The sequence below is a fragment of the Periplaneta americana genome, chromosome 8, assembly GCF_040183065.1.
Source record: "Periplaneta americana isolate PAMFEO1 chromosome 8, P.americana_PAMFEO1_priV1, whole genome shotgun sequence".
Lineage (NCBI taxonomy): Eukaryota > Metazoa > Arthropoda > Insecta > Blattodea > Blattidae > Periplaneta > Periplaneta americana.
Window position 1 is genome coordinate 156,232,150 of NC_091124.1, and position 12,328 is coordinate 156,244,477.

The following is a 12,328-nucleotide window of genomic DNA, read 5'->3' on the forward strand; positions in this document are numbered from 1 at the left end:
AAGGGCTCTGTAGCCCGACATATCATGGAGCAATTGTTACACTGAGCAGTGTAGCAAATAATACTACAGTTGACGAAAATTTTGGTCCAACATACCAGCAAATATATATTAAATGATAGGGATGGAGAAGTCTTGATAAAGAGCATAACAGAAAATATAGTCCCTGTCTCAGAAATAAGGGACACAGTTCTGAATGCAGAAGTTCGGATGTAGAATCCCAGCTAAAAATCCATATGTACAACCACAAGTACCTACTTTTGGACATTGACTGAATCATGGAATCTCAAGCGGAGGTGACAAAAATAAACTGGCTGAACATCAGAGAATGATCTACGTAAAGATTAATTTTTGGTCCTAAAGAATATATATATTATGGTAACAATTGATACTAGAGGAGAAAAATTCTCTCCGGCGCCGGGGAACGAACCCACAAAGGGAAAAATACTGGAGGAGGGGAATTCGATCCGTTACTGTGGATTGAACTTCGGCGTAGCTCAATGGTACAGCACTTGGTACGTAGAACCAAGGACCCGGGTTCGATCCCCGGCGCCGGAGCGAATTTTTCTCCTCTAATATCAATCAGAGAATGAGGCGAGGTTTGAGCCTCATACACATGCCCATAAATGTTATATTATTTTCTGCAACCAATTAAAATCTCGATAGCTTAAATACAGCTTAGGCACACTATGTTTCAGCTGAACAATTCAAGATATTCTGGAATTTATTACGTTAAAACAAAATATTCAGTTAAACACAGACAAGAAAATTCCCGGAATAAGCTTTCATTTGCGGACCATAAAAAATTGTTTCAACATTATGAATATGAATTAATACTTTATAATAATAAAATCCAAAAGATACACCTGAACAATTGAAAGCTGATAACGTTAATTATTGGTATAGATAATAACTTCCACTTCTTCACCGATCGCATCTTTAACACTGAGTGCAAAACTCTGCAATACCCTCTGTCTCTCGTTTTCATTCGACACAGCTATAACTTACTAAACTTACTCACATAAGCACTTCTACAACATGTGGTTGCACAGTAGCAGATTAATTACTTTCCAGTTTAGTACTGTAGCTTATATCAAAGCGAGTTAAATACCATGTGACACAGAAGTGAGTTGATAAATGGGAAACATTACTTATTGTAAAACTGAAATAATTATTATACAAAGTAACATAATGAAGTGTTCTCTCCATGGTGACCGTAATCTGAGTTACTAATTGTAAAACTGAAATAATTATTATTATACAAAGTAACATAATGAAGTCTCCTCTCCATGGTGACCGTAATCTGAGTGAACTTTTTCATTTGTACTGTTAGGTTGGCAGTACTTATTCTCCTTTTGTACCGCTAAAATTCTCCACCCTTTGTCTCAAATCTGCTATACATCGCGAGGCGAGACCTGACATGTGAGGGGAAGGACGGCCGTTCGGTCTGCGAGAGTGGTGCTTTAGGAAAAGCAGTTCTGCTACTATCGTTACCTAAAAACTTTAACTACGCACACGTTCACGTGTAAGTACGTATTGTCTCTTTCACTGTACTTGTGTCATTGACGAAATGAATATCACACAATGTTGTAAAACACATTACAACAGTATAATACAAAATCTTGTTGAAAAATATATGGAAAATTTAATCTCGCTTCAGGAAACGATGGAGATACTATTAAATTCAGCAGTTCGGACGAACCTACGCCAAAAATACATACGCGAAAATGTTTGATTTCGGAACATTAACTAAGGGACGGGTTTTCAAATGGAGGTTGAGAAAATAATATGTCCGGTCTTCTCAGAATGAAATGGCATACAGCCCTCATTTACATTTACATTTTTATATGCAACAAATTTAAATTTGAATGTTTTCTGTAACTTCTGCACACTAAGGCCCAATTGTATAAAACTCCCTGACTAAAGATCAACTTTGATCGAAGATCGAAAAGTGAACCGAGTTCAGACACTTCTTCTATTGTATAAAACTTTTCTGCGATCAAATTACCTTGGTTCAAATGCACTCTAAGTTCACGTGAAAAGGATTTGGCAACATCGCATAAACAGGTGAAATACGTGATGCGCGGACACGTTTGTTCAGTGTTGCCAATCTAGCGACTTCAACTCTTTTTCAACAACAATTTCTTTTAACTTTTATATTGCTTAAATAGGGATTTAGTGACCTTTTTAGCACCCCATAGTGACAAAATTTTATCTTTCTTTGTTGATAATGAGAAATCTAGCGACTTTACAACTACTTTTTGGCGACTTTCCGTACACTCTGTTGGAGACACTGGTTTTTTGTGCAATGTAAATAATGGCGGACAATAAGAAGAAGGTTGACTGTTCTCCGAGTTGTTATCATGTTATGGTGTTTGATACTGCTAAACATAATAAAGCTTTATAAAACGACAATTTTTGTTTAATAATACAGCTAATTGAAAATTTATGAATGTACCTATCATATCCATTAATATTAATGGTTGTTATAAACATAATATAATTATAGGTTATGTTATTTGATACTGCTGAACACGATAGAGCCTTATAAAATATAAGATTGTTTGTGTATTAAGGCAAGAAATTGAAAGAAATAAATATAAATGTACCTATCATATCTATTAATATTAATAATAATGGATATTTTATTTGCACAATCTGTCACTCGTATATTTCAAACAGAAAAGAAATAACTGAACTTGGATCATCTAACTTAATCGGAGAAATTTCTTCAGTCAAAGTTGACTTTAGTTTGAGACAAATTAATCTCAGATTATACTTTATACAACACAAAATTCCAAGTTTAGTTGAAACAAGGATCAATTTAACCTCTGATCTAAGATTAAATGGTTTATACAATCGGGCCTAAGTTTCTGCTGAAGAATACAGACTGTTCTGAAAAGTATTATATTCGGTTTATATATTTATTTATATCGTAGATTAACAAATTATCGAAATAAGCATATAGGTTCAGATTCCTTATGATCGAACAGTGGCGGAGCAAGATGGAGTAAATTATAAGAGAAATAGGGTAAAATGGAGTTAGCGAAACAGTGAGGTATTAAACTGGGAATTAAGAAGAGGGAATATGGAATGTGATGGGTTAATGAAACAACGTGATGGAATAATGGAACAGCGCTATGTTAGATAGGAAGAGGACTGAAGGATAATGAACAGAGCATCAGTATTTAAATAAAAAATGGAACTGGTAGATTATAAAACGATGCAAAAACATAGACTAAAGGAAAGCAGATGAAATAATTAATTAATCAAGGAGAAAGATCATAATGAATTAGTGGAAGGCGGTAATAGGAAATGAATAAAATATGTGGTTAATGGAACAAAGCCAGATTTTTTACTGAAATTTTGAGTTCGAATACCGGTAATAGAAAAAGATACGTATTCATTGTATAATATGTGTTGCTCAAGTGCTTTCAAACCACCTGTTTCTCGCGGGAAGAGAATTATGATATTACACGCAGGTAGAAGTGAAGTTTGGGTTCAAAACTGTTTGTTTCTTCTACCTAACTCCAAAGCAGATTCGAATGGTGAAATAAATTCTGACATTTTCGAAGGCTCGTGCACAATTAATGAAAATCTTCCATCATCTTCTCCATGTCAAATTGTAGTATAACAACTCTAGTCACCATTCTAGGCTACAGTTTAGACTAATTAATAGATCTACAAGAAAGAATAGGATAAAGTTGCCTATTTCCGTGACACCCATAATCCCGTGATACTTTTTAAAAATTGAATGTCAGTCAAAGCTTTGCGTTCGACCATAGCGCCAGACATCTTTCTCGAAAGAGTTCATCTTTCGCCTACTTTTGAGACATCGGTGAACTTCATAGCAAGATACCCAATCCCGTGACATTCAGTGAAAAAAACGTATCACGGAATTAGGCAACTTCACCCTAGCATTGTTAGCTTCGTAGTGCAATACAATATGGAAATACTTAATCCAGTCCACAATATATGTATTACTTGAACTTACAAAACAAGTTATTATCAGAAAAGAGCATTAGTACTCTTGTTGCACCCTATTCAAGGAACAAGCTGTTAAAATTTACACAATTATAGTATATTATTTCCACCATGTAGGGTAAACATTGGTAATTTCGTGATAATTTCATGAAAATTAATTTAAAATGCAAATGTGTAAATACATCCTTATTCCGATTTTTTCATCTAAAAGACGATAATTTGCTGTACAAATCTGGAGACATAAAAGATTGGACACGTTCTTGAACACGTGCCAAAAACCACTTTTACAACTTAAGCTAAAAGGTTGGTTATTTCGTGATAACCTTGGTAATTTCGTGATATTACATTGATAATTTCGTGAGAGGTAGAAGAATTGTGGAAAAATCCATTAAAGTCAAATGAAATTCTCATTTATTGTTATAAGACTTCAAACATAGTAATTCCGTCTAATATTCATAGCAAGAAAACATAGAAATACATATCAACACATAATAGGAATGAAATCAAAGTAAAAATTGAAATCGAAAGGGGATCTTCTTTGCCCTGAAAGGGTGAACACTTTTATTACGGACTTTACTATAGCCTATATTTCTAGGGTAACTCCAAAAGTAATGCATTACATTTGTTTAAAAATTATATTATGATCCTACAGCTTTGCAATTTTCAAAGAATGTAGATACATCTTTTAGGAACAAAATGTCACTTTTCCACATAATCCCCGTCCCTTTCAACTGCCTTACGTAACCTAGGAACGAGGGCATGTAGACCAGCACGGAAAGTCTGGACCAACACGTCTGAGCCACTCTTTAGCAGCGTGCACAAGGGAGTCATCTTCTAACCTCGTTCGCGAAGGGATCCTTCAGTTTACCAAAGAGATGGTAATCGCACGGTGCCAGTTCAGGAATGTAAGGTGGTTGTTTCAGTGTTGTCTATCCGAATTTTCTGATCTGGTCTGTGGTCTTGTGACTGACATATGGCTGTGCGTTGTCGTGCAATAGCAGAACATCCTGCTTCTCCCGATGTCGTCGAACACGACTCAGTTGAGCTTGAAGTTTCTTGAGAGTTGCCACATACACGTCAGAATTAAAATGGTGGTTCCGTGTGGCATGACATCCACAAGCAAGAGTCCTTCTGTATCGAAAAACACAGTGGCCATAACTTTTCCTACCGAAGGTGCAATTTTGAATTTCTATTTCTTTAGTGAATTTGCATGATGCCACTCCATTATCTGCCTCTGTCTCCGGTCCAAAATGGTGGAGTCATGTTTCATCTTCTGTCACAATTCTTGCAAGTAAGTCATCTAGCACTTATCATTGGCACTTAGCATGATAACAAATCAACAGAAGCTACACTGAACCCATTGCGTCCCCCCTTTCCTTTTTTTAACACATCTTATCTTCAGATTTCTAAAATTCGTATTGTAATACAATTTTTAAAATATTATAAAATGTAACGCTTAATGCTCAACAAAATTTCGCCTCAAAAAGCTAAGATTTCTATCAGTAAAGCTAAGCCTATATGGCGAACTACAGCTGTATCTAAAATTCCAAAAACATTTCCTAAAATTTCATTAAGATATAATAAATCATTGTACCAAATATCATATGCTTACCTCTAGTAATAAGCCTGTAATGTAATTACAAACATCCACAAAATTTGTACACCTCAGAAGTCGACGCTAACTTGCTCTCTCTAAACATAAAAGCTCACTGAAGCAGCTACAATAGTCACACAAAGCGTAGCTGTATGTTTCTGGAAACCGGACAACATATGCAATCCCTTGGCGGAAATTTGAATCTCGTAACACCATTGGTTAGTTCACGAAAGAGCAAAGAAAAAGTATCACGAAATAACCACTGCCACGAAATTACCAATGTTTACCATATGGCCTGTACGGAGTGGAAAAGATAACTGTACAGATTAAAGAGGGCAAAGGAATAAATTAAAATAAATAAGGAATATATTTTGCGTTTTGTAATTGAGTATAGAAGGTTAGACAAGTCTGCGGAATTCGGCAACAGCGCACGACCAGCGTCACCTTCTCAACCCTCTTCCTGTCGCAACGATCCGAGAGATCAAGAATGTAAGCAAACTTCACTAACTTACAGCAGTAAAATTTTTGGAAATATTAAATTTTTTTTTTCTATTACTGTATCTAGTAGTACAAAAATGAAAATAGGTTTGTGTTAAACACTGTCCCTCTGTTATATGAAAAAAAAAAATATATTTTTACGGTTAAAAAACATATTTATATATATATTTTTTTCAAAATTCAAAATGGTGCAGTTCACTGTGCAGTGATGAAGCGTTTCCCTCATAACTCATAAACTTGTTAACTTTTTCATGTTCTGTCTCTTTTTTTTTTTTTTTTTTTTTTTTTGCTGAAACTCATGTTTGCAATATCATGCTCTTTAAACTACTCGTACATTCCTTAATAAATAATATATATATATATATATTTTTTATTTTGTGTTAGAAGAAAATACTGATATTAGACGATTTTATAAAATGAATTTATTTTTATCAGACAATCTATCAAAGGTAGAGAATTGACATGCATAAATACAGGCAAAAAATTTCATCACAGAATGTTGGATAGTTTTTGAGTTATGACGGAAACGCTTCATCACTGCACGGTGAACTGCCATCATTTTTAATTTTGAAAAAAATATATATATATATATTTAAATAGCAAATATATTTTTTCATATAGCAGAAGGACAGTGTTTTACACATACCAATTTTCATTATTGTACAAAATAGAGTAGAAAAAAATTTAAATATTTCCAAAATTTTACTGCTAAAAGCTGTACCTAACCCCTTAAAGGGATGAGAATAAGATAGTTTTAAGCAACGCTTTTAACAAAAACTGGTTATTTGTGCGAGTTCATCTCTTACACATAGGGAGGTAACTATTAAAAAATTATAAAATTACTCAACAAATGACGTAAGTATACGCCGAAGAAATTATGACACCACACGTAATAGTATTAGACTCCACACCTTTAATAGGGGAATTCGGGGGAATATGGGCACGTGGGGAATATGGACAATATTACGTTTTCATGTCGAAACTCTTGCAACGAATTATGTTTCTTCGCTAATAACGGTTAGTATACAGTGAGACTATAGTAATAGTTGCTGTGGGAAGCGCGCTGTGCAGTATTGTCTCGTATTGTTGTTAAAACATCCATCTAAAACGTGTGTATTGACTTCCAGTATACTAAAATTTCACAATACTTATTTTAGACAGACAGACAGACAAATATGCTTTATTAAGTTTGGCTTGTGTCTACAGACAATCAGACTAAGTCAAGAAACAATCAAAATAAGTCAAAGCAACACATTCTTAAGCATACCATGAAAATCACTTATTCTATAATATGGATGGATAGTAAAATGTTTTTTAATACAATCTTAAAATGTCTCATATCCAAAAGTTTAACGTCATTATCAAACATGTTATAAAACTTTATACTTTGTTTCATAAATGAAGAATTTGTTTTTTCAAGTCTAACCAATGGTAACTGAATATCATTACAATATCTGGTAGCGTGCTCGTGATAGTCTTTACGTAAAAGAAGCCTATTTTAGATATGTTATATGCAATAGATTACACATGAACTTTAGAAATTAGTTTAAATCTAATAGTATACATACAGAATACACATCTTGAACTGCCGTTCTATTGCGTCAGACGTTGTTTTGTGAATAGTTTACGGTAGTGCTAACTGTTGAAAGTAAACCCCACATTTCGGGGTAATATGGGCGCTAATGTTCGGGGAATAAGGGGCAAGCATTACACTTCATAAAAATGACTCTTCAATCTTGATGAAAATGGTCTACAAATGATTACAAGAGCGAAAATTGTCATTGAACCCAAAGAACACAAAGTGGTGCATTGCATTTACCTTAAAGAAAAGGGAGAAACCATTACCCTTGTGGCCTGCTTCAATGCAGCAGGGAAGTACTTTCCTCTAAGTATCATTATAAAAGGAGTGAGGACAATAATGACTGAAAGAACTGCCTGATGTCAGTAAGGCGTACTTCAACAAGCAGTCTGTCTACATTAACGGAGATACGAGGTGTGATCTTTAAATTCCAGGACTTGCCCCATAAGTGGAAATGTTTGTTATTCAAAAAAGACCCATCAGATTACTAACTAATATTCTAACTTGATTACCCACTGCTGACCCTCAATTATTAAAGAAGAAATTGTGACCGTAACTAGTCTTTATATTATGGCGCTATTGATGTGTGCAAATCAATTTACATTCAATGAAGCATACCAATGACATTCATTACTATAGCAGATGAGTAATAAAATATTATATATACCTACTCGTAAATGCAGATTTTTCATAATAACTAACAACCACCATATTATGGCTCTGAAATTATATAATCATCTTCCAGTTCATGTACCAATGTTGAAAAGGCACACTTTTAAGGGAATTGTACATAAGTGGTTAATAGATTGAGCATTTCACAACATTAATGAGTATTTTGAGACTCCTTTTATATGTTTTTAATTTTAATTTAGAGATAGAGACTACGTCATTGTAATTTATTTGCTAATATACAATGATAAAATATCAATATCAATTAAAAAGGGAGGATGAATATTTATTAGGATGGGTTAAGGGAACTGTAGAAATTTGCGAATTAAATTATCGTTGTGTAAAATAAGATCAGCGAGATGGAAGAATAATTGTGTGACTTAAATTGTGGTTTTCTGTTAACGAACAGTGACGTGTTTTATGCAAGTGTGCACTCAATGTTGGTTTCTTGACGGTTGTCAGCCCACTTTGAGGTCTGTGGATATAAAGGGAAAAATTGGATCGGTGTCTGGGAGTGTTACCGGGTAGCTCAGTTGGTAGAGCGTTGATACGTTTAACCAAATGTCCCGCGTTCGATACCCGGCCCCGGAACAATTTTTCCCTTGAAATTATTCAAGAAAGCGTGTGCTATTTAGAGTAGGCTTCAGGAATCTATAGTTCATATGTATACTGAACTGAAAAAAGAAGACAATGAAGACGAAATTATGTGCACGGAGACAACAATTATACAGTAACGAGAATAGCAAAATTATGAGTAAGTATTCTTAAGATTAGGCTTACATTTTAAAACGGCATTCGGTTTTCGGAGTTTTTACTAATTACTTCATGTGATCAAACAAAATACATTTTTAGGTTAGGTCTTGTGAATCGTAAACTGTTTAGTCAAAGCAATGAATTTCATGTTGTTACACAAAACATATTTTAATATCAGATCATATTAATCTACTAATTACCACCATAATGTGCGAGAGGTCCAGGAGGAAAATATAGGTACTCTTTCGCAAATTATTGAACATTTAGAAAACATCTCGCGAAGTAAAGTTGAGATATAAATAAGCAAGACATCGTTATTGGTAATATTATTATTATTATTATTATTATTATTATTATTATTATTATTATTATAGTAAATGACATTGTTATTTTACCCTCTTTGGTGATCTCTGGCATTCATTGGCAACACTGAAAAGACGACCAAATTAGCCTTTTAGGAACTACTCTTACGTGATCCTCACTATAAATCTGTACTCATTTTGTGCCACGCTATTCGAGACCGCGTATACGCTTTGATGTCGTTTCACTCAAGTTACACGATGGGTCTAGTCTCTGCACAGGTTTCAGAGCGTATTCTCTTGTTACCACCTGATTATAATATGATAGTAGTGTATAACCATGTGTTCACAAAAACTACAGGACAACGAACATTTCAATATATAATTATTCTTGCAAACCAGGACAATTACGTTGAAGGAATATTGAAATCGCAATGAACAAAATAAGTCTGAAACAAAGCCGCCGAAAAAAATTTCTCTACAGGTAGTATAATTACATTTATTTTATTTCTTCATCTCCCTCTGAGCGTATTCAGAATTTCTTAATAGTTACATTAGAGTATTGTATTTTTAAATTTCACTTCTTATTTTAATTTCGCGCAGAGATTTCTCACCTATAGGTAGTCACGCACGGTTTTTCCGACCTAGTAACGTAAATCGTGGGGAATATAGCAACTTATGTTACAGCCTACAATATATGAACCAAACTTCACTAAAGAAAATCCTACAATAGTAATAATAATAATAATAAAAATAATAATAATAATAATAATAATAATAATAATAATAATAATAATAATAATAATAATAATAATAATAATAATAATAATAATAATAATAAGTATCACAGTTGAGGCCTAGGTTTAGGATGAGAAGAAGAACGCTAAGCGAAATTCTGAGCAACACGACGAACGTAGCATACTACTTTGATATGAATACAAAACTATGGGCTACACCAAGCGATCTGCAGCGTACACTCATGCGTGGCATGCAACTTCCATATGAAAGCCACCTCAATGAAACAAGCAAAGAGCTGCATTTGAATCGCAATACCAGTATTATTTTCTATTAGCATCAGTAATCCTACAATTCACATATTATAAGGGAGATACGTAAAATTTAACACTTGTACCACTAACATCTTGTGACTGACCAGTTCTATAAAATACATACAAACTATATAATCACTATTTATCCAACGACAGACACATAGCTGTGATTCTTGCCCTCAATTCAATTAATCTCATTCGTATACAACTGCAAGGACTAAATTGTTTCGGGAAAATCATTCATAACTGCTATTATTCAAGTTTATTTTATACCGGCCGTAAGTAAATACCCATTACTAACTCGTCGGTTTTGTAGAGGGGAAGAACAATTTAGGTTTGGTTAGAAACAAATGTTCAGACAGATGGCTTTCGTGCTTCAAGATGAACAATTTCGTATTTCTGTGGGGCCACATGAACAGTCTCATGTACGAGACTTCCATTGATACGGAGAAAAATCTGATGGTAAGAATTCTGATCACGGTAGAATGAATTAAGCATATAACGGGCATTTTTAATATATCAGAAGCTTCGTAAGTTTAATGTTAACAACGAAGTCTGTGGTCACTATTTCGAGCATCCCTTGCAGTCCACGATACAATGACGTCAGAAACAATTACAGAGATGTAATGACAGCGATTCAGTAGCCTTAAATGAGGAAATGCGATTAAATATCTTCAGCTTTGAGGAAAGAAACATCCAACACTGTGGAGTACCGGTTATCATGTCTGACCGTGAAACGAGCTGGCCCGGGTTTAAATCAACTTCGGGATAAGTTATATACTTTTCATCTCTTCGGACCGTCGGTGATAAGCGATTCAACACCGATACGGCCGTTCAGCAAGCCGTTATGACGTAGCTTCAGGGACTTGATGCGGATTTCTTCAACGTACATTTGCAGACTATAATACTAAGATATGCCACACTGGAAAAAGAAAGAAAATTCTACGAGCTAATATAATACGCACAGGTCAAACCTGGCCTACACCTTTTGATCAGTTCACAACGACATACCTAAAAAGCTTTAGAAAATTTGTAAAATCCGTAGAATTTGTCAAAATGTAACAGTAATTTAAATTAGAAATAATACTAATAATAATGGTAACTTAAAATAGAAGAAGTACAATTAGGGAACACTTGTATCTATAAGAATTTCAAGATCTCAATCAAAATTGTAAATATCTTGTTCTCATGTCATAAATTATGCGACTCATTATTGTAATATTTTATGTAAAGCATGTAGTATTACTCCAATGTAATGGAGCATGCTGTATACAAAAATACATACATACATACATACATACATACATACATACATACATACATACATACATACATACATACACAAACAAACCATACCATAACATAACATATCATAACATAACACACATAATGTACATACCTACATACATGCAATAATAATGGTGACTAGTAATTTCGCGCGAGAGCTCTTTTATGCCCGCTGCGCGCGCGCGGAGCTCTTTTACCTGTAAACATTGCTAAAGGATGTACAGATCTTAGAACACAGAGCATCATCATGACGGAACGAAAGTGCTTAAAGCTTTCAAGGAAGAGTGGAAGATACAATATTTATGCTTCGAACATGGTGATGAAGTCCAATGTTTGTTGTATAAAAATAATCATTTGAAAGAAAAAGCAACATAAAAAGGGCATTATAAGACCCTATATGAATATATATAGGTACATACATATTATTCAGAAGAAGGGAGAGATAAATTGATTTCGGAATTGACATCAAAGGTAAATTAATTTACATTTGAGTCAGTAGATTGTACCTATATTTCTTTTATTTCCTTATTTTAAATGTATTTTTGATGTTTTATTTGTTGTTTGTTTCTGGATATTTACTTTTATTAGACTACGTGTTTCTTTAATTTAGAAATAATAT